The sequence below is a fragment of the Ursus americanus genome, chromosome 22, assembly GCF_024610735.1.
Source record: "Ursus americanus isolate L20-20 chromosome 22, mUrsAme1.1.p, whole genome shotgun sequence".
Lineage (NCBI taxonomy): Eukaryota > Metazoa > Chordata > Mammalia > Carnivora > Ursidae > Ursus > Ursus americanus.
The window spans coordinates 27,382,134-27,405,997 of NC_142148.1; the positions used below are offsets into that span (position 1 = coordinate 27,382,134).

Here is a 23,864-nt window from a genome sequence, read left to right on the forward strand (position 1 = left end):
CTTCCCTGCCTCCTGCATGCCTCCTAGCTCAGACGAGGATAGTCCCTCTGCACCCCGAGAGGGGAGTAGGGCCAGTATTATTGCCCCATTTTATAGATGGGAAAACTGAGTGTGGTTGGGGTGCCTGTCTGGCTCACAGTGCAGTCAGGGGTCTCTCCCCACTGGGCTTCTCTCACTCTCTGCCCCGCATCCTGGCTGCATGGAAAGCCAGGTGAGAAAACCCCTCCCTCGAATTACATTTGCCTGGCAGAGAGGTAGCCCTGGGGAAGGCTGTAGGGTGGGGGTATATGGGTTCCGGTGGGACTGGGGCAGAATGAAGGTGAAGAAAGCTCTAGAATGTATGTTCAGAGCCCCGTTTCCCCACTTGTCTAGTTGCTCTCCTTCGTGGCTGGAGAAAACATCCCGGTCCCCTCAACCTACCCAGAGACACCCTCTTTCAGGGTCCCTGCAACTTAGCTGATACTGCAGGGCTTCTCTGGCTGGGCACAAAACCACATGAGACCCATGGCGCATCCTCGTGGAGAGTCCACTTATTACAGGATAGTTTATGAGGCATTCATTGTATGTGACATCTTCCCACTCTTCACAGTTTTCACACTCACTGTGTACTCCCTATGCCCCCCCACCCCGAGATGGCTGTCAGCGGACATGACAGCTACAGTCCAGACAGCAGGAAGGAGGGAGGGGAACAAAAACCATACCTCCAGCTGAGTCGGCCTCCTACAGGAAGCCCACCTACTTAGGTGGTGAGGATTTAATTGCATAGCCACACAGCTGCATGGGGATCTGGGAAATGCAGTCTGTTGGCTGGACACACTGCCAGGTAATATTGGGGTTCTGTTAGGATGGAACCAGGGGAACGTGGATATGGGGTGGGCAACCAGCAGTCTCGGCCACTCAGGTCAAATGTGCTAAGATCCAACAAAGGGCCAACCCAGCATCCCCCGGGGCCCTGCTGGTCCCGAGGCTCCACGTATAGTTGGTTTGGGCATTTGGTATTCTAGATCCGGGGCCAGACTTCCTCTATCAGGCCCGTGAGCCCCAGGAAGCAATAGTCCTCTCCTTAATCATCCCAGGGCCAGCTATCAGGCAACTAGAGACCACCCGCAGAGCCCAGAGCCCACTGAAGTCATTCAAACTAGCCAATCCTGAACTGCTCACCTTGCCCTGTCTCGCCTTTCCCACGGAAACCCCAATGAAGGCCATGGCCCAATCACCCACCCCCCATCTTCTATCTCCCGACTACCCCAGTGTTTTTCCACGAGGAGAGGGTCTCTAAGACCCTTGAGTATAAGAAACTCTCCTCTGGGCACCTGGCCAGCTCAATCAGTAGACCATGCGACTCTTTGATCTCGGGGTGGTGACTTCAAGCCCCACCCTGGGTGTAGAGATTCCTTAAACCAAAGCTCTTCTGTGGCTGCACTGGACTGACCGTCTCATGAAAGAACACGAAACGGGTCCTCAGAGACAGAACGTCCACGCCATCTCTCACTTGCACCCCGGCTTTGCTAGTCAAGGGAGGGTGGGTCATGCTGCGATAACAAGCGACTCCCAATGCTGGTGGCTCTGACATAACTTCGTTATTTCTCATGCAGGTGGCGTGTCCATGCAGGGCTGGGGGGCTCCCCACCGCTTCTCGCTCCAGGACCCAGGGCCACGGAGCAGCCACCACCTCACAGCAGGGGGAGAGGGTCTCCGCCTGGTAATAGTGCTCCAGCATGAGGTGACTGATGTCACTTTGCACACATCCATGGCCGTGGCTGGTCACATGACCCCACCCAATCTCAAAGGGACAGAGAAGTGTCATCCCGCCACACGCATGTCTGGAGGGCAGAGGGTGGGACAGAATACAGAGACTGACACAAACAAGGACCCCAGGCTTATGTTCGGGGAGGCTGCCAGGCAGCTGTGATCCCCTGAGCATGGGCTGGGGGGAGCAGCGGCACCCTGGGGTGCTGCCCTCAGCCCAGCCCTACCTAGGGCGAGAGGAGCTGGAGAGAAGGCAAGACGGGACATCCCAGAGCCGGGGGCTGTGAGGCCAGACACTCGTACCTTCCAATCCCAGCCAGGAGGCTTGCATTCCACTTCTGTGAAATGGGAAGAGCATTTCCCAGCCGGCAGAATTTTGGTGACGATTATGCAGGGAAACATGCCTTTATACTCCCGGCAGCTTTCCCTGGAAGGCAGTACTTTTTGGTGGAAGACCGCTTGACGTACTAAGCCCCTCGATGAATTTGAGTGGGCAAATTTGAGTGCAGGAGCTTGCCTGAGAGAGGCTTGGGGGAGGCAGCTGTGTGTGGGGGGGTGCTTACAAAAGCACAATATATTGCTAAGATTTCTTTGGGACTGACTTTATTTGAGATGGCTTGGAAGCAGTTGATGGAGATTGTGGGGGTATCCAAGTCCCCCCGGCCCCACCAAAACTGGGAACAGATCAATTATTCTGTGCAACAGAGAAGATTTGGGGTTTCCTGTGGCAGTCCACAAGACCGGCGACAAAAAGAGAGGGGCACAGGGCAAGGAAGGCAGTGGGACAGAGGTTACCAGGTGGAGTACCACCAGAGGAAGCCCTGGGAACGGGAAGGCCGCAGGAAGGTACTGTAAGAATAGGGCTAGGTTTTGTAAGCCCCAATTCCTTTCCACTCCTTAAATCTTGAGTAAACTCCCTCTGTTGACAGGAGTCTCACTCCTGCACCAGGGGCACTCAAAGTGTAGCTGCGGCCTCAGAGGCCCCTCTCCTTCCCAGGGTGGAGGTGGGAATAACCCATATCAAAAGCCGGTCCTGCCCAGCGCAGAGGGACAACGCCGAGGCTGAATTTCCTCCTTGGAAGACTCAAATAGCCAGCCCCGGTGGCATGCTTCCCCTTCTGAGCAGAGAAATGGGGCAGAGGGTGGCAGAAAGACAAGAAAGAGGCCTCCTGAGACCAGGTGTTATCTGCTGAATCTATGTGGGCATAACAGTTTTGCAGACAAGATAAACTGAGCCCAGGGGATCGAACACCTTCCATGGTACCCCAGCCAGTCAGCGGCGCAGCCAGGGCGAGGGGCTGCACCTGCCTTCCCGGCCATTAGAGGAGGGAGGCTGGGGCTTGGAGGAGGAAGGCCTGGCTCGAGGTCACACGGCAATTCAGCAGCAGAGCCAGGAGGCAAGCACTCTAGATCCTGGCTCTGGCTGCTGCCAGCCTGGGAAAGCTGCCCAGCCCTTTCACCCACTTTTTGCCTTGTACTGGGGAAAGGTTGAGCCGGGTAGCAGAGGCGGCATGATCTGAGACATTCACCCAGGCCCAGACGCTAGCGGATGCATCGGTCCCCCTTGGACCCCGGCGGCGGCGAGCAGCATTCTGAAAGCCCACCGGCGCAAGACAGGAACTGAGGACAGACGTGCTCAAGGTGGGGAGCTCGGCCTGATGCGCCCGTGATCTCACTTAACCCGTACGCGGCCCCAGGGGGTGGGCTTCTCCGCGGGCTCTCCTGTTGCCAGAGAGGACACTGCGCCGAGTAAGACCGAGGTCCCAGGACTCGCAGTCCAGTGCTCGCGTCCCCTGGCGGGCCCTCGCGGCGGGAGGGGCCTGGCGGGGCTCCCAGAACGGTGGGGGAGGGCGCCTGCGGCCCGGATGCCCTCCCCGCCCGGGCCGGCGCTGCCCCGGCGGATTCCCAGGCGGGCCAGAGCAGGAAGGCGCAACAATGGGCAGCCGACAGCGGCGGGGAGCCCGGTTCCGGAGGCAGGTCGCAGCCCGCCCCTCCACCGCCACCGTGGGAAGGAGGCCCCTGCGCGGGGGACCAACGAGATTAACGGCTGCCACCGTTTGGACCCTTACTGTCTGCCGGGGCCTGCCTCACCGCCTTCCGTGGCTTATCTCCTGGGATCTTCGCCTCACCCTATTATTTAGTCCTATTTTACAGATGAAGCAATGGAGGCCTAGAGTTTAAGTAATACGCACAAGGTAAGGAAGACGTGAAAGCGAGATTTGATCCTAGGCAGTCTGGCTCCAGATCCTAAGCTCTTAACGACCGTAGTTAGCCCCCCCCCACACACACACACACTCGTGCTGTATATACTTTCTCATATTTTTTCCTTTTCACTTATATCATTGGCAGCTTTCTAAGTCATGAATACATCCCACGGTTGTCAAGTCCTGCCATGCTGGGAAGACCTTGTCCGTGCCCCCCGCCCCACCCCGTCTTCCCCACCAGCTAAGGGGCCTGCATTCCCACCACGGGCGCCCTGTCATTGAGTTAAGGTAGGCTTCCTCTAATTTAAATTGATGATGACAGTGGGGTGGACGACGGGTGCTTAAACCCCTCCTCATCTTGATCAGAGGCCCTTCTCCCCACCAAATCGCACCTTGTAGATAAAATGTGATTATGCCCTCGAAGCTGAAAGACAGGCCCCCTCCTGCATCCAATCAGATTGCGGCACCCAAGCCCCTCCCACAGAGAAGATCGGGGACAGCCTGGCTGCCAGGTTCCTGCTCTGCAGATTTCCTGCTTTGAACACGAGATGCTGAGATGCGGAGACACTTCTTAGAATCGGGTCCAATGAAGATCTGGAGCCCAGGGCGACGGAAAACCCGGAAAGGCCCAGCATGGCTGGGCGGTTGGTGGCTCCAAAATCTTCAGAAAGGATGGGGGGCAGCAGGAGCTGGTAGAGGGACAAACCTGGGGGTGCGCTTACTGCGTTTTATGTAAGATCAAGGCCTTAGATGGAGGCCATAGATGACTGGAAATGCCCGTGGGACTCGAGGGCACTTCTCACCTGTCTCCCTTCCACCTGAGAAACTGGGAGACCGCAGGGCCGTGGGGGCGAGAGAGCGGGTGTGGGGAGACTTGTCCAAGCCACTACACTAAGGCTGCTGGGAGAAAGTCCAGGAGAAGCAGAGAGACTTCTCATTTGAGAGTAACAAACCAGCTAGAGGCCCCCTTCCAGGGCCCGCTTTGGCCCTCACAGGCCGGCTGGGAGCTCTGGATGGAGAACCCAGGTTTGGGAGATTGGTGTTCTGGTTTCATTCCCACCTGTGGGCTGTTTTATAGCCTTGACCCAGTCACTCCCCCTCTCTGGGCCTCTAGCTTCCCAGTCCTGCCACACCAGGGCCCTCCAAGGACTCTTCTGCCTGACAGGTGGTCCATCAGAGGTGCTTTTCCTTCTGAGATCCCCTGAGCTGTCAGGGGGGTGACCCGGTGGAAGTCAGCTCTCTGAAGCTTCCTATTGCCAGCAATTAGAGTCTTCCAAGTACAGCTGCTACTTGGGGGTCACCCGGCATCCACTTCCCCTGTTTCCTTGGGGGAAGCCTCCCTGCTCCACCTCAGCCAGGGCGGTGAGCGGAACGGACTCCATCCCTGAGGCCATGGGGAGGAGGGTGACCAGACAGGGAAATGCCTGCGTTCTGGTCCCTGAGCTGTCCGGCGTAGTCATGCGACCCGATTCCAGTCGACGGCAGTCAGGCTCAGGATCTGTCCCAAATGCTGAGAAGTCTGGAAGCGTAGAACTTGGGCTGGTGGCTGGAATTGCCGGCAGCCATCCTGCCTCCGTTGGGAGTGGAGCTGTGGCAGAGAAGGGGGGGTGGAGGTGGAGAGGTCCGGCTCAGTCCATCCAGTCCAGCTGTGCCTGAAGCCAGCCGCCCCGGGATTTTCAGGTCCCGGAGCCAACACACGCCTTTGTCCCTTACAGCCAGTTTGAAGCGGGCTCCCCGTTGCTTACAACCAGAAGAATCGGGACTGGTTTGTTGGATTTACTTGATTCTACGGCACCATCAACAGTAAGATAATCTTTTAAAGGAAAATATTATATCCATTTAAATAACAGCTTTTTTGATGAAAAAAGCAGCATATCAGGTATGCCGTTAAAAGACTGAGAATAGTATGTTTTTATTTCTAAAATTGTCCCCTTCGGTTATTTGATCAAAATTCTTCACATTTAGAGTCTAAATTTTCTTTGGATGGATTTGGCAATTTTTACTTCTAATTGCATTGCCTGGCTGGCGACAGCCTTCTGGACACTTACGTTTCTATGTGGCGTCATTTTAGAAGTCTTGCGAAGTGATAATTAGGGATCTGGTCAGGTAGAATTCCACCAGGCTCGACTGCAGCCACCTGAGCAACCAGAGGGCAGACATGAAGACACGTAATCACCCTCCGCCCGCTGACTGGCATGTTTCTTGGACGTCGACCGTGGGGCACACCCTCATTCCAGAAATGTTAAGATGCCAGCGTGGGGCCCGTGCGTCAGAACTAGTTCTGATGGTGTTACCATTTCCTGCGGGACAGGCACCAACCCACGCAGAACGGGGTTACGACCTTGGGCAAGGAACATCACCACTCTGTTTCTGTGTTGCCCCGCCTGTAAATGAAAATAAGAGCTTCACAGGGGCGTTGGGAAGATTTCATGAAAAAATTAGTGTGTAATACTCTTAGAACAGCGTTGGCATATAAGGATTGCCCAATACGTATCCGTTATTGCTGTTTTAATTCTCACAACCCCCCTTGGAGGTCAATGGGATGATCCTACTTTGTGGTTTAGGATCCTGAGATCAGAGACAAGAAGGGACGTGTTCCAGGTCACTCATCGGGGAAGGAGATGGTGGATCTGGGACTCAAAGCCAGGCGTGTCCAGTACCCAGGTCTTATGTTCTTAACCATAATGCCACGTGGACCTCCAAGGGTGCAGGCTGGAGCAGTCCAGTTCTTAGACACGGAGCAGGGAAAAGTCAGACTCACTCACCAGCCGAGCTCACTGTCTTCATCTGATATGTGGAACCCTGGGTCTTTGAAAACTCCAGAGAGGGGCGCCTGCCTTCGGCTCAGGGCGTGATCCTGGCGTTCTGGGATCGAGCCCCACATCAGGCTCCTCTGCTATGAGCCTGCTTCTTCCTCTCCCACTCCCCCTGCTTGTGTTCCCTCTCTCGCTGGCTGTCTCTATCTCTGTCAAATAAATAAATAAAATCTTTAAAAAAAAAAAAAAAAAGAAAACTCCAGAGAGAGAAAACACCAAGGCCTCGGGAGAGATGGGACTTGTCCAAGGCCATACAGCCAGGGAGTGACAGAGCTCAGGCTGGAACTCCCCATTCCCTGACTCCTCACATATCCTCATGCTTCAATACCCTCCCCTGTAGGCATCTATCCCAGCACCCCCTCCTCCAAGAAGCTCTCCCTGACCGCCACAGCCCACGTCCCCGTGTCTTGCTCCTTGCAGGGTCTTAACATTTTCACTGGCATTTCAAACATGCGCTTTGGAGTCAGACTGATCTTGGATTTGAATCCTCCTTCTGCCACTTATTAACTGTGTAATCCTGGGTTCATTTTCCCTGTCGCTGAGGCTTAGTGTCCTCACCTGTAAAATGGGCTACAAAAGCCTATCTCATGCGGTCAGCATCAAGTTTCAGGGGAGGTCGGGGCTGAGCACAAACCGGCACGGAGCCCACATGCAGCAGCCTTTCCCTCCCTCCCCTCCTCTATGCAGCATAACTACTAACGTTAATAATCGAAATAAAATAAATAATAAGGATAATGGACAGGAAAAGAAAAGCCGATAGTGCAAGTTTTATTGAACTACACACACACACACACACACACACACACACACACATATATTTGTGGCAGTGAAAGCTAATTAACTAAACAAATAATACAAAATTATACTTTTGAAAATAGGAAAACAGTAATGAATTAATACTTTTAAGTCACATTATTATTATTATTATTATTATTATTATTATTATTAAAAAGAAAAGAGCACATTAAGACACACTTGCAGAGAGTGGACCCAGGAGGCTCAGAGTGTGTGATGTGCACAGGCCAGTGTGAGGCTCCTTGAGCCCGGCTTCTGGCTCTCGCGGTCACATAGCGGGAGCTGCCTGTCCCGCACCTGCTGTTAAATGCAGGGCCTGGGGAGCACTGGATGGAGCACCAGTGGCCGAAGTTGAGTTTAACCATTCTGAACAGTTACCAAACGTGAAGCCAATGCCTGTAGTGGGGTCTGGCCGTGCTGGGAGCCAAGCATACAATGAGGTTTTCTGGACTAACTTCCATGCGGAACCCAGTGTTTACCATAGTGAACATCGTCTTCCACTGGGCTAGTCTCATATTAAACCTAACGGTAACCACAGTGATTGTTTAGAACGTGGACTAATGAAAGATTTTGATGGGGAGGAGTCATTTTCTCACCAGCTTTGGTAAGAACTGCCAGTGCAGAGTGATAATAAAAAGGAGACCGACTTGTAGAGGTTTCATTATTGCTTTTAAACTCGGTGCAGACGATGCTGCTCTCGCTGCTTGCACAGGGCAGACCTCCCTCTGCTCCCTCCTCAGGCCTCCATTGTGCTTCTCTCGTGGTAAGTGTTGTTTTGTGATCATAACACGATTTAACCACTGGGCATCCCCAGGAAGGGGTGAAGGAGGGAGGGAGGGAGGGAGGCAGCCCGGAACAGGGAGCCATGGCTTCTGAGTCCTAGGCCTAACTCAGTTATAACCTGCTGTGTGTCTTAGGGAAGTCACCCCCTCTCTGGGCTTCGGATGGTATGGGACATCCTCCCCCAGCTTCCCTCAGCCCGGACGATCGAGATGTCAGGCCCAGGGACGGAAGTATGCGACAAATGCACGCCTGGCTCTAACCCTGGGCACCTCTTTAGGAGTCAGACCTAAGCTAGTGCTGGGCCAGGTCCCCCTCCCCCACTGTTAGCTCTCCTGCCCCAGCTGCCTCCCTACCCACTACCCTCAGGCCAGGACTGCACCGGAGCGGCCCCTCACGTGAAGGGGGCTGAGCTCCAGTGTTCTGCCAGCCCCCAACTCCCAGTGACCTCTGTCATTGGAGTTACCTTATGGTTCCCACCGTGGCCACCCCGTTTCCAGCCTGTAAGAAATGCCTCCCCTGTGTCCAGCTGCGGCAGAGCCCCCACCGCCCCAGGCTGGGGCCCTAAGTGCCATCTCTCAATCCTGTCGCTCAGCCGTCTCCTTTCTGGTGGGCTGTGCTACAGCAGGGCTTGGTTAGAAAGCAGCCTCATTCCCTACCTGGAACCTCTGCTCCCTTCCCACTTTTCATCTGATGGCTCCCTGACCTGCTGCAGGGCCGTGGGAACACCAGACTGCCTGGAAGAGTGCACACTCAAACGTACACCCTGATTCCACATCGATGTGGCCAAGGGTCGATCTCATGGCAGCAAGGTGGCCACGGCAAGAGCAGACGCGGCAGGTGGTGGCCCAGCTTCTCCCTGTCCTTCGGCTTCTCTGTAGTGTTGCTACTTTCTCTGAGTAGGTAGCTCCTTCCAGAGCAGAGAAAGAGGCTGGGTTCTTACGATGCCACCAAGCCTTTTATACTCGGGTTTCATCACAGTCCGGGAGAACATTCATAACCATGTAAGCAGGTCCTCAAAAGGAATGTTTACCAAGCTCGAATTCCCTGGTTTCTGAGGCTTCAGTACCTCCATTTTCAGCCCTCCGGTGACCTACATAACTGTGTCCCCAAGCTCACCTGGCATTGAGGGATCCTCCACGTCTTTCTGTGGCTTGATAGCTTATTTCTTTTCATGGCTGAATAATACTCCATTGTCCGGATATAACGAAGTTTGTTTACCCACTCACCGATTGAAGAACATTTTGGTTGTTTCCAGGTGTTGGAGATTATGAATAAAGCTACTATAAACTTTCAAATAGATGCAACTTTTCTTTTTTTAAGATTTTATTTATTATTTATTATTTGAGAGAGAGCACGTGCAAGTGCGTGGAGGGAGGAGCAGAGGGAGAGGGAGAGAGGGATTCCCAAGCAGATTGTGCACTGAGTGCAGAGCCTGACATGGGACTCGATCTCACGACCCTGAGATCATGACCTGAGCCAAAACCAAAAGATGGACGCTTAACCACCCGAGCCACCCAGGCGCCCCTAGACATAACTTTTCAATGTAATTGGGTAGGTGGGAGCACAATTGCTGGATTGTGTGGTAAGAATGTTTACTTTTGTAAGAAAATTGTCCTCCAAGGTGGCTGTACTATTTTGCATTCCCATCAGCAATGAATGAGAATTTCTGTTGCTTTTTATCTTCGCCACGTTTGGTATTATCAGTTTTGTGGATATTAGCCATTCAAAAAGTATGAAGTGACATCTCATTTTAATTTGTCATCCCCTAATGACATATGATGTTGAGCATCTTTGATATGCTTATTTGCAACCGGTTTGGGGTTTTTTTTGGTGAGGTGTCTGTTCAGATCTTTTGCTCACTTTCGAATTAGGTTGTTTGTTTCCTTATTGTTGATTTTTAAATACTCTGTATATTTGGTGGTACCAGTCCTTTACCTGATATGTTTTGCAAATATCCTCAGTCTGGAGAAGTGGCTTAAATTTTCAATGTAGCATTTTTTCACAAAGCTGAAGGTTTTACTTTTAATAAAGTCCAATGGGATCCTTTTTCTTCTATGGGTTGTGCTCTTAGTGTTAAATTAAAAAATTCATTGCCAAAACCAAGGTCACTCAGATTTGCTCTTATGTTAGCTTCTACAAGTTTTACGGTTTTACGTTTTACATTTAAGTCTAAGATCCACTTTGAGTTCACTTTTGTAACACGTGTAAGGGCTGAATCTAGCTTCACTGCTTTGTACAGGGATGCCCAATTGTTCTAGCACCATTTGTTGAAAAGATTATGCTTTCTCCATTGAACTGCCTTTGCTCTTCTGTCAAAGATCAGTTGACTACATTTGTGTGGGCCTATTTGTGGGCTCTTTGTTCTGTTCCACTGATCAGCCTGTGTATTCTTTTCACCAACGTCACACTGTCTCAATTACTGTAGGTCTATGGTAAGTCTTAAAGTCAGGTAGTGTGAATCCTCAGACTTCACTCTTCTTCAGTATTGTGTTGGCCATTCTGGTCCCTTTGCCTTTTCGTATATAAAGTCAGCTGGTTAATATTTAAAAAATTTGCTGGGGTTTGATTGGGATTATGTTGAATTTATAGATGGAATTAGGGAGAATTGACATCTTAAAAATATTTAGTCTTCCTATCCACACACATGAACTCTCTCTCCATTTATTTATATCTTCTTTGATTCCCTTCATTGGGGTTTTATAATTTTCTTCATATAAAGCCTGTGCCTATTATGCCTCCATATTTCATTATTTCTTGCTGCTAATGTAAATGGTATTGGGTTTCCAACTATTCATTGCTAGCAGTGGGAAGCAATTGATTTTTACATACCAACTTTGTATCCCGTGAGCTTCCTATAATCACTTATTAGTTCCAAGAGCTTTTTTGGTCAAGTCTTTGGGATCTTATCCATAGACAGCCACGTCCTCTATGCACAAAGACAGCTTAATTTATCTCTCTCCCTACCATATATATATCTTTCCTTTTCTTATCGCATTAGCTAGGACTTCCAGTCCAACGTTGAATAGGAGTGGTGAGAGGGGATATCTTCGCATGTTTCTAATTTAAGGGGGAAATTATCCAGTGTCTCTCCATTAAGTATGATGCTAACCATATTATGGTAAACACCCTTTATCAATAAGTTTGAGAATGTTGCCTATTATTCCTAAGTTGTTCAGAGTTATTATCATGAATGGGTGTTGGATTTTGTCAAGTGCTTTTTCTGCGTCTACTGATATGATCATGATTTTTCTCCTTCAGCCTGTTAATGTGATGGATTACATTAATTGGCTTTTGAATGCTGAATCAGATTTCCATACCTAGAATAAGTCTCATTTGGTCATGGTGTATAAGTCTTTTTAAACATTGTTGGATTTGATTTGCTAATATTTTTTGAGTATTTTTGCATCTACATTCATGAAAGATATTGGTCTGTAATATTCCTTTCTTATAAATGTCGTCACCTGGTTTCTATTTCTTTAATAAATATCAGCCTATTCAAATTATCTATTTCTCCTTTTGTGAGTTTTAGTGGTTTCTGTCTTTCAAGGAATTGGCTCACTTCATCTAAGTTAACAAATTTATGGGCATAAAGCTGTTCATAATATTCCTTTATTATCCTTTCAGTGACCCCTCCTTCATGTTCAATATTTGTAATTTGTGTTTCTTTTTTTTTTTTTTTGGTTAGCTTGGGAGGCTTATGAATTTTAATGGTTTTCCCCCCTAAGGAACTAGTTTCAGTTTTGTTGATCTTTATTGATCTCTTTTCAATTTCACTGATTTCTGATTTAATTTTTTATTACTTTTTTTCTTCTGCTTAAATTGCTCTTCCTTCTCTATTTTATTTTTTATTTAAATTCAAGTTAGTTAATATATAGTATAGTACTGGTTTCAGGAGTAGAATTTAGTGATTCATCACTTACATATAACACCCAGTGTTCATCACAACAAATGCCCTCCTAACACCCAACCCCCATGTAGACCATCCCCCGCCCACCTCCTCTCCAGCAACTCTCAGTTTGTTCTCTAAAGTTAAGAGCCTCTTTTGGTTTGCCTCCCCCTCTGTTTTTATCCTATTTTATTTTTCCTTCACTTCCCTTATGTTCATCTGTTTTGTTTCTTAAGCTCCACTTATGAGTGAAATCATATGATATTTGTCTTTCTCTGACTCATTCTTATTTTGCTTAGCATAATACGTTCTAGTTCCACCCATGTTGTTGCAAATGGCAAGATTTCATTCTTTTTGATCACTGGGTAATAGTCTATTGTATATATACACCACATCTTCTTTAGTCATCAGTCAATGGACACTTCTAGTTTCTTAAGGTGGAAGCTTAGATAACTGATTTCATATCTTCTTTTCTGATATATATATTTAATGCAATAAATTTCCCTCTAACCATGGCTTTTCATACATTTTGATAAGTTGTATTTTCTTTTTTTTTTTTTTAAGATTTTATTTATTTATGTGATAGAGAGACAGCCAGCGAGAGAGGGAACACAGCAGGGGGAGTGGGAGAGGAAGAAGCAGGCTCATAGCGAAGGAGCCCGATGTGGGACTCGATCCCGGAATGCCGGGATCACGCCCTGAGCCGAAGGCAGACGCTTTAACGACTGCGCTACCCAGGCGCCCCTGATAAGTTGTATTTTCATTTAACTCTGGATATTTCTACATTTCTTGAGACTTCTTTGATCCATGCATTATTTAGAAGTTACTTAATCTCCAAATATGTTGAGATTTTCCAGCTATCTTTCTGTTACTGATTTCCACTGTGGTCTAACAGCAAACCTTGTTTGATTTCTATTCTTTCAAATTTGTTCTGGTGGGTTTTATGGCCCAGAATATGGTCTATTTTGATGAATGTTCCACATGAGCTTTCTAAGAATGTCTATTCTGCTGCTGTCAAGTATTCCATAAATGTCCATTAGATCTAAGGATCTTTGGTGCTATTCAGTTCAACTACAGATCCTTACTGATTTTCTGCCTGCTGGATGTGTGAATCACTGATTGAGGGGTGTTGGTAACAGTTAATTCATCTATTTCTCCTTGCAGTTCTAGCAGTCTTTGCCTTGCATATTTTGTCAGTCTGCTGTTAAGCGCATACAAATTAAGGATTTTTCATTTTCATCCTTCATTATTATGTAATGCCCCTCTTTACCCCTGATAATTTTCCTCGATCTGAAGTCGGCTTTGTCTGAAATCAATATAGCTACCCCAGCTTTACTCTGATTAACGTTAGCGATGGAATATCCTTCTCCAGCCCTTCACTTTGTATCTGTGTCTTTACAGTTAAAGTGGGCTTCTTGTGGACATGTCATTGAGTCTTGTTTTTATCCACCGTGACGAGGGATTTCAATTGATCCTTTAATTGCTGTATTTAGACCATTCACATTTGAAGTAATTATTGATATATTTGGATTAATTTAATTTCTATGTCTGTAACTGTTTTGTATTCATTCCACTTTTTCTTTGTTCTTTGATTTTTTAAAACTTGCCCTCTGACTTCTCAAGTTTTCATTTTATATGTTTCCAGTTTCTCTCCTTTTAGCATATCAATTACTTCTTTAAGAAAATCGTTAGTGGTTTCCCTAAAGTGTGCGATGTATGTTTACAACTAATGTAAGTCCACTTTTTAAAAATTGGATGTATAATTGACATATTAGTTTCAGGTATGTAACATAATGATTTGATTATCTGCATGTAAGTACACTTCAAATAACACTACACCACTTCCTGGGTAGTGCAGGTGTCTTGTAACAGAGTAGCTCCAATTCCTCCCCCCCACATCCCTTAAAACATTGCTGCCACTCCCTTCACTTACCCATATGCTATAATCACCCAGTTCGTTGTTGCTATCATTACTTTGAACAAAGAGTTATCTATAAGATTAGGTAAGTATACAAATACCAAAGATTTTTTTTTTTTTTAAATTAGGCTCCATGCCCAACATGCGGCTTAAACTCAGGACCTGGAGATCAAGAGTTGCATGCTCTATTGACTGAGCCAGCCAGGCACCCCCAAACAACAATTTTATTTTACCTTCATTTATATAGATCTGAGTTTCCAACCTATTATCATTTTACTTCTCTCTGAAGAACTTTTTTTTTTTATAAATTTTTTTTGAAGATTTTATTTATTTGACAGGGAGCCAGTGAGAGAGGGAACACAAGTAGGGGAGTGGGAGAGGAAGAAGCAGGCTCCCAGCGGAGGAGCCTGACGTGGGGCTCGATCCCAGGAACCTGGGATCACGCCCTGATCCGAAGGCAGATGCGTAACGACTGAGCCACCCAGGCGCCCCTGAAGAACTTTTAATATCTCTTGCAAGCCAGGTTTACTGGCCACAAATTCCTTCAGTTTTGTTCGTCTAAGACTATTACTCCTACACTTTTGAATGATAATTTTGCTGGATACAGAGTTCTCAGCTGGTGTTTTTCTTTCAACACTTGAAATATTTCACTCTGTTCTTGCTTGCATGGTTTCTAAGGAGAAGTCTCATGTAGTTCTCATCCTTGTTCCTCAATAGGTAAGGTGCATTTTGTTCCCCTTTGGCTTCTTTCAAGATTTTCCCTTTGTTTTCCTGCAATTTGACTTTTCTTTCTTTTTTTTTTAAGTTTATTTACTTTTTTAAGTAATCTCTACACGCAACATGGAGCTCCAACTGGCAACACTGAGATCGAGAGTTGCATGCTCTTCTGAGCCAACCAGACACTGGTTTTCCTATAATTTGAATATGATACGCTTAGGTGTAGATTTTTGGTATTTACTCTGCTTGGTATTTTCTGAGCTTCCTGAATTTGTGGTCTGGTGTCGATCATTGATTTTAGAAAACTGCCATTACCACTACTTCTGCTTTCTCTGTCTTCTCCTTCTAGTTTTTCTGTTTTGTGTACTTTACACTTTTTTTTTTACTATATATTATCTTTATAAAGATTTTATTTATTTATTTGAGAGAAAGGGAGCACAAGCAGAGAGAGTGGCAGAGGGAGAAGGAGAAGTGAGCTCCCCGCTGAGTAGGGAGCCTGACGTGGGGGCTCAATCTCAGGACCCCGGGATCATACCAGAGCCGAAGGCAGTCACTTAACTGACTGAGCCACCCAGGCGTCCCTATATAATTATTTTTAACTTCTAGCGTTTACGATAGGAGGGCCAGAACTTTCTCCCCAACTCAAGTTTATAAATATTCGGTTGGCTTGTGAGGCCAATAGGGATACTTCTTCTTGTCTAACTTGGTTTCTGGGAAGACTGCATCAGGTCCTCAATGGTCATCTGATCACATGGAATTACATTCTTCATCTTCTCTAGCTCTTTTTCATTTTCCTCAATCCTGGCCTTTGAGAGAGACAAAAACTCAGCACAACTTTTCACATCTTCCTTTCCTTCACCATCCACCTGAACAGTATATTTATCCTCTGGCAGAAAACTTCAGGGCATTAAACTTCTTCTCAAAGTTATCTACCAAGACAGCCTTTGCCACATTGGCCTTGTAGTAAGCCCAGTCAGTAGCAGGTTGCTTCTCAGGGACAGTAGCCAACCTGGAGGTAAGGGTCTCATTCCAGAATTTCAGAAGTTAGCAATGGCCTTCTGGTTTGGGGGTATGATCTCCCTAAAAGCTACCCAGTCAATGGCTTTTAGAGCAAGTTTCTCCCACCCATCTTGAGATCCTTCACCAACCCCAGCAGCCCATGCCCATAGTTCCTAGACATTGTTCTAGGTTTTTTTCATTATTTTTTCACTTTTTATTTTTTCCAGCTTTATTGAGATATAACATATAACACTGTGTAACCTTAGGGTGTACAATGTGATGATCTGACATACTTATATATTGCAAAGTGATGACCACAATAGGGTTAGTTAACACCTCCATCATTTTGCATGATTACTATTTCTTCTTTTTTTTTTTTTCTGGTGAGAACATTTAAGATCTACTCTCTTAGCAACTTCCAGGTACATAATACAGTATTGTTAACTATAGTCACCTTGCTGTATGTTAGATCCCCAAAACTTATTCAACTTCTAACTGAAAGTTTATTAACATTTGACCAAATATCTCCAGGTTTCTTTCATCCCTCACTCTTGGAAACCACTATTCTACTCTCTGTCTCTATGAATTTGGCTGTTAGTGTATACTGTCTTAGGATTTTTATGATTTCTTGGTTTGGGGTTCTCGCAGCTTCTTTAATCTGTAGGTTTATGTCTTTTGCCAAATTTGGGAAGCTTTCAGCTATTATTTAAGTATATTTTCTGCACTGCACTCCTTCTCTGCTTCTTGTGGTATTCCAGTGACATACATGTATTTTGGTACTTTCCCATAGTCCCCTGAAGTTCTGTTCATTTTGTTCTTTTGTTGTTTCTTTGTTCAAGTTGTAGAATTTTTAGTGGTCTATCTTCAAGGTCACTGCTTTCCTCTGTCATCTCCGATGGGCCATAGTGACCACCCAGTTAAGTTTGTTGTTACTGTATTTTTCAGATTTAGAATTTCCATCTGGCTTTTCTTTATATTTTCTTTGCTGAAATCTTCTCTTTTTCTGTTTCAGGACTATTCATGGTTGCCCACTGAAGCTTTTCTCTTTCTTCCTTTCTTTCTTCTCCTTTTTTGGGGATAGCTACTTTAAAATCCTTGTCAGATAATCCCAACATCTGTCCCATCTTGATGTTAGCATCGGTTTTTTTGTTTTTTTAAATTAAGGTAAGCTCTATGCCCAATGTGGGGCTCGAGTTCATGGCCCTAAGATCAAGAGTCACTCACTGTCCTGACTGAGCCAGCCGGGCACCAGATGTTAGCCATCTGTTGATTGCCCTTTCTCATTCCAGTTCAGCCTTCTTCTGGCTTTTAGTATGACACATAAGATTTGATTTTATCCTGGACTTTTGGGGTATTATATTACGAGTCACTGGTTCCTTTTAAAAACTATGTTAGTATGTATTCAACCTGTTCAAGTTCAGAATGAACATCATGGCTCACTTTTGGGGTCTGTGAGCTTGAATGTCAGCTTAGTTTTTACGCCAGTACTATTTTGGTCTGCCCTGCTGTGCGCTGCCCAGAGGCCAATCTGAAACAGTACAGTAGTCCACATCATGGTTCATTTCTCAAAGCTTTCACTCTGTTAATTCCGGTGGGTTTCACACATAGGTCACTTGGGGGTGGGGGTGCCCTGGACTTCATACACAAATTGAAACAATCTCTTTTTGCAGCTCCCTCTTCTCTGTAACTCTCCCCACACATTCCAGCTGTGAGAGGGTGGGTGCTGTCTCTTTTGTTACCTTTGCTTAGCGCAGTGCAAGGAGAGCAGCAGGGCTCCACCCTGCTGTCACAACACTCCCATGAGGTTGGGAGAGGGAGGAGGATTCTCACTGATCATTTGTGCAGAGTGGGGCTGACAGAGCTCGACATCACAGTTGTCACTGGTAAGGAGAGAGAGGATTACCCACACGGTAGTGCATAGCAGGGATGGTGGACAAGCTCCCCACCACAGTCTCCCCAAAGTCTTCTGCAGAGGGAGGGCTGTGGCTTATTTCATGGTGTTTGCCCGGAGAAGAGCAAGCATTGTCAAAAGGTCTATCTTTCATTGCTGTCCCTCCCAGCCCTTTGACCCCAGAAGGTGGGCTTTCATTGGGACTTTGTGCTTTGGTGATAGTTTTGGGTTTGGCCTTCTCTGGTGCCCAGGCTGGGATCTAGTAAGTAGTAAAGCCTATGAAGACTCCCAGCTATGTCATCCCTTGAGACCCAGGTTGTCTAGCCAGTTCACCTTTTTTCCACCATCAGGAGTCTGATAGTTGCTTTAGATATTTTTGTCAAGTTTTTAGTTGTAGTAAGTGGAAGGAATAGGGTGGAATCCACTTATTCATCTTGTCTGGAAGTGGAAGCCCCATGTATTTTTTTTAAAGTCAACTTTTTGAGGTATAATTTACATGCAATAAAACATATCCACTTAAAGTGTACATTTCCATGAGTTTCAACAAAGGTATATACCCATGTAACCACAGTCAAAATATAGAACATTCCCATCTCCCCAAAAGTTTCCCTTGTGCCCCTTCCCAAGCAATTCCCCTCCCCCATCCCAGGCCTCAGACCAGTGCTGACCTATGCCACCATGGATTAGACTTGCCTTTTCTAGAGTTTCAGATAAAATCACATAGAATATATTATCTTTTTAAGATATTTTATTTATTTATTTGAGAGCGAGCGACATAGCAAGAGAGAGTACAAGCGGAGAGGAGAGGGAGAAGCGGGCTTCCCTCTGAGTAGGGAGCCCAATGTGGGGTTTCAATCCCAGGACCCTGGGACTATGACCTGAGCCGAAGGCAGATGCTTAACTGATTGAGCCACCCAGGGGCCCCCAGAACGTACTTTTTGATAGAAGTCTGCCTTCTTTTGTTCAGTGTATCTGTGGGATTCATCTGTATCACCAATGTATCAGCAGTTCATTCTTTTTCACTGCTAAGTAGGATTCCATTATATTTTTGTGTATGCTTCTGTTTGGACTGTTGCCATTCTCTGCTCTTACCTGGCAAGTTCCAAGAGCCAATGGACCACAGTAACTCCTGCCACAGCCACGTTCTGCTCTCAGAGCTCCTTCTCTGTGATCCAAGGGAGAAAAACCTTGATGCCTCACTTAGTACTTACTTCAAGGCATGGGTAGGATACAATTTCAGAATAAAAAGAAGGTTTCTTCTGGATTTACCTGCATTGATCTGCTCTGTCAATATACTTACTAACCACAGGTTCAGACCAAAGTATTCAAAAGCAGTCATTCTCTTAGCAGGGAGTTTTAGGGGTTTGCAGCTTTGGTCTTATATTGCTGTGTCCTCTGCATCAGTAACAGGAGTATGGACATGCTTTTCATTTTATGCAAGCATAACTATCAGATCGCAGTGACGCGTAACTAACGCCATCCCTCCATGTTGAATTCCTGGTGGCTTGTGATGAATTGCATACCTCACCAAACACTCTTATCCACATCCTCAGGTTCTGTTTTCTGTCCAACCCATGCACTCATATCCACAGTAGAAGAAATTTGGTACTCTGGGTGGCTGATTCACTTTGTGATGGCAAGTGACACACTAGCTACAGGGTGACCTGACCTTGTAGATTCTCTCCTGTCTAGTTACATGTACAAAGTGGATACGTGATTTCTCTGACTGCTGTCCTCACAAAATTCTGCACTCAGACTCAAAAATGAAGTGCTAAGTGGTTTTTATACAGAAAAACAAAGCCAGTTTTGTTTTCTACCAGTGCAAGTTTGGATATATTCTTTTTAAAAAGACGAATGAATATTTCCCATTTAACAAAGTCCTAAGGTAAATAGATGGTTGCCAGGTTTCTAGTTATATTGGTTTCTGTATTATCTATCTGTTCAGACACAAGCTCCTTTTAAAATGTGCCTAGTCAGAATTTCTTCATATACTGCAACCAAAACAACATATTGCAACAGATGGAATACAGAAGTAGATGTGAGAATTCAGCTGTCTTCTATTAAGCCAGGCATTAAAGAGATTTGCAAAAAAATGTAAAATAATGACACTCTTTTTTATTTTTTCAGAGAGAGAGAGAAGTGTGTGAGCATGGTGGAGGGGGCAGAAGGGGAGAGAGAATCTTAAGCAGGCTCCACGCTCAGCGCAGAGCCCGACATAGGACTCAATCTCACAACCCTGAGATCATGACCTGAGCTGAAATCAAGAGTTGGACACTTAACTGAGTCACTCAGGCACCCTAATGCCACTCTTTTAATATGTTTTGTGAGAAAACGTATTTGTAGAAAATTTAGCTATCAAAAAAATAATACATGAAAAACTTTCAAACTAAAGAACACATTTCCAGATTAAAGTGACCTTCTAAATGCCCAAGATAGTAAGTGCAAAACAGCAGAAGATAAAGAAAAGAAAAAAAAAGAAGACCCACACAAGGCCGTATTATGAAATTTCATCATACCACAGATAAGCAGAAGATTCTGGAAGATTTCAGAGGAATAAAAGCAATCGCATATAAAGAAATAAATCAAAATGGCGTCACCCTTCTCAACAACACTGGAAACTAGAAGACAATGCAGCAATGCCTTCATTCTTAGGGAAAATAACTAGAAATCTACAATCATATTCTCAACTAAACTATCACTCAATTGTGAGGGTAGACGAAAGACATTTTTGGATATCACGTGGTAGAGTATTAAAGTAATGGTCCCCAGTGAATCACAACTCCCTTCTACCATTCCCCTTTGTGATGTGACTTCGCTGTTCCTCCCAGTGACAGGAGTCTATTTCTTCATCCCCTTCAGTCTGGGCTGGCCGCGTGACTTGTTCTAACCAACAGAACATGGCAGAAGTGATACTGTGTGAGTTCCACCGCCAAGGCTTTTAAGAAGCCTTGAAGTATCTCCCTTGACCTTCTGGATCAGAGACCACTATGGAACTCACAGCATGTTGTGAAGATGGGGCACATCTACTGGAGGATGAGGCCACATGAGAAGATACCTAAAAGTGAGGTATCAAGACAAAGCAATGTAATGTGAAATTCTTAGAGTGGCTTAATTGTGTCACCTATTAGATTGTCATTTTCTTTATAATTGTTTATTATTTATTTTATATATTTATTTTGTATTTTTATAATTGTTTATATGTTACTATATGTTTAGGGTATGAGATTTTAATATTTTACAAATGTTTTCTCTTCATTATGCCTTATCTTTTGGTTATGGTGTCTTTCAGGATATAGTTTTTTTTTTTTATGGTCACATCTATTAATCATTTCCTTTGTCTTTATGTCTTTGAGATTTTTTTTTTTAACTTTATTTATTTGACAGAAAGAGAGCACAAGTAGGGAGAGCAGCAGACAGGGGGAGATGGAGAAGCAGGCTCCTCGCTGAGTCCCCACTCAGCCCCGATGCAGGGCTCGATCCCAAGACCCTGGGATCATGACCTGAGCCAAAGGCAGACGTTTAACTGACTGAGCCACCCAGGTGGCCTGTCTTTGAGATTTTTAAAAAAAGATTTATTTATTTATTTATTTGACAGGGGTGGGGTGGGGAGAGGCAGAGGGAGAGGGAGAGAATCCTCAAGCAGACTCCCCACTAAGCATAGAGCCTGACATAGGACTTGATCCCAGGACCCCGAGACCATACCTAAGCTGAAATCAAGAGTCTGCTGCTTAACCGACTGAGCCACCCAGCTGCCCCTTCTTTTATTTTTTCAAGATTTATTTATTTATTTTAGAGAGAGAGAGAAAGAGAGAATAGGGGAGGGGCAGAGGGAGAATCTTTGAGCAGACTCCCCACTGAGCACAGAGTCCCAATGCAGGGTTCAATCCCACAACCCATGAGACCATGACCTGAGCCAAAACTAAGAGTCAGATGCTTAACCAACTGAGCCACCCAGGCACCCCTTTGTTTTGTTTCTTAATCCTCACCACCACCACCAAACCAGTACAAGCAATTGGTGCAAAATGGCAGTCACTATCAAAGAGAGAACTTAGAGTTTTAAACAGTTGTTTCTAAGGAGTGGTCTGGAGTTAGGAGAGTCAGGCAAGGAGCTGCTTATTTTCTACTGACGTTTCCCTCAGTCCTGGCTAAAAGTTACATTGATAAAGTGTACCCTGAATCTGACTACTTACTATCCTCACTTCTACCAGTCTGGTCAAGGCCTCTGTTATCTCGGACCTAAATGACCCCAACAGCTGGCTCACTGGTGTCCTGCTTCCACCCTTGCCCCCATTTCAGTTTTCCATTGCTATGAAATAAACTACTTCAAGACCAATTTGTGAAATCTCTTAATTCTTTGGTTCTCCTGAGCTGAGGGAGGTGGTTCCTCTATTCATGTGATGTTGCTGGGGCTGTAGGCATTTGTGGGCAGAATGTCCAAGTGGCTCACTCATCTTCTCTGGCAGTTGGTACTGGCAGTTAGCTGGGTTCTCAGCTGGGACTCTGGGCTGTGGTGTGGGTCTCAATTCTCTTCCATGGGGCCTCTCTGTATAGCTTGGACCCAAGAGCTAGCGTTCCAAGAAGAAGGGAATTCTCTTAAGGCCTAAGCTTGGAAGTCCCAGAACATTCCTTCTACTATCTTCTACAGGTCAAAGCAGCCACAAGGCCAGCCCAGACTCAAGGGGAGTGGAGGAATCACTGGGGGCCATTTTTGGAGACTGGCTACCATAAGCCCCTTCAGTCTATTTTCCACTTTCCAGAGACATCTTTTTTTTTTTTTCTTTTGAGATTTATTTATTTGAGAGAGGGAGAATGAGAGAGAGAGAGAGTGCACTCATGCTGGAGGGGGAAGGGCAGAGAGAGAGAGAACCTCAAGCAGACTCCCCTCAGAGTGTAGAACCCAACACAGGGCTTGATCCCATGACCCATGAGATCAGGACCTGAGCCAAAACCAAGAGTCAGAAACCCAACCAATGAGCCATTCCGGAGCCCCTCCAGAGACATCTTTTAAAAACAACTAGGGGCGCCTGGGTAGCACAGCGGTTAAGCGTCTGCCTTCAGCTCAGGGCGTGATCCCGGCGTTCTGGGATCGAGCCTCACATCAGGCTCCTCCGCGATGAGCCTGCTTCTTCCTCTCCCACTCCCCCTGCTTGTGTTCCCTCTCTCGCTGGCTGTCTCTATCTCTGTCAAATAAATAAATAAAAATCTTTTAAAAAATTAAAAAAATAAAAAAATAATAAAAACAACTAGACCTCAGTCCTCTGCTGAAATCCACCAATGACATCCTCATGCTCACGATACCTGTCACATTAATGCCTTACCTGGCTCCTGCCCAATCCTGTCCTTCATACTTCTGCTCTCCCCATATTGGTCCTTATCGTCTTCCCAACACTCTTAACTCACCACCCTGAACCTTTATACTTGCTGTTCCATCAGCCTGGAACAGTTTCCCTCCAAGCCTCACTTGGCTACTTCACTTCATACTTTGGATACCTGACATTATTTATTTTTGGGGTCTCTGTTAGAATTTTAAGTCCTTGCCAGCAGTGCCTTTCTTGGTCCTATCCTGTATTTACTCCTGACACCTAGAAAATCATTAATCATGGGGCTGGCATACCATAAATACACCCTGTGGTTAACTGAATTTATTTCCCTAAATCTTGGGCATGTACTGCCTTCAGAAATGTATGAATTAATTTTAAAATAGGCAAACTACAGTGGTAATTAGCACACGGATCCAATACTGTACCCGTTCTACATACCCACTGGCAAATACTTCTACCTTCCTAATAAAGCTGACAGCTGCTTTCCTGTGTGCCCTGCGGGGCAGCTGCTGCAGCAAGCCCAGCCTCTGATGGGTCCGTCATCAATCTGCCCTGTGCATTCATGGAACTCAGGGAACTCAGAGGAACTCATCAGACACACTCTGGGCAGACGCCAGGGGAGTGCTGCCCTTGGCATTTTTATTTTAATCCATTTTGGTGTCAGCTGTCCCTCATTAATTCACTGAATTTAATTAGAGGGTTGAATGAGAACCCCTAACCTATGGCATCTAAGAGACCACTGCAGTCCAACACGGTCAATCAGAGTGAACCCACATATATCCAGG

General features: G+C 46.1%; 1 long non-coding RNA gene and 1 pseudogene across 4 annotated transcripts; one reads left to right on the top strand and one right to left on the bottom strand.

Annotated features, from left to right (window-relative positions):
- Positions 1-3,065: 3,065 nt before the first annotated feature.
- LOC123798923 (uncharacterized) lies at positions 3,066-22,947 on the top strand. Of its 4 annotated transcripts, none has more exons than XR_015720931.1 (4): positions 3,066-3,390; positions 4,099-4,241; positions 4,411-5,756; positions 19,886-22,947. It is a non-coding gene; the product is annotated as an uncharacterized LOC123798923 (long non-coding RNA). The 4 variants fall into 4 exon arrangements; XR_015720930.1 differs by having other exon boundaries at positions 3,083-3,390; positions 5,669-5,756; XR_015720929.1 differs by lacking the exon at positions 19,886-22,947 and having other exon boundaries at positions 3,078-3,390; positions 4,411-6,966.
- Positions 15,502-16,169, bottom strand: LOC123800809 (ATP synthase peripheral stalk subunit d, mitochondrial pseudogene; annotated as a pseudogene).
- Positions 22,948-23,864: the final 917 nt, after the last annotated feature.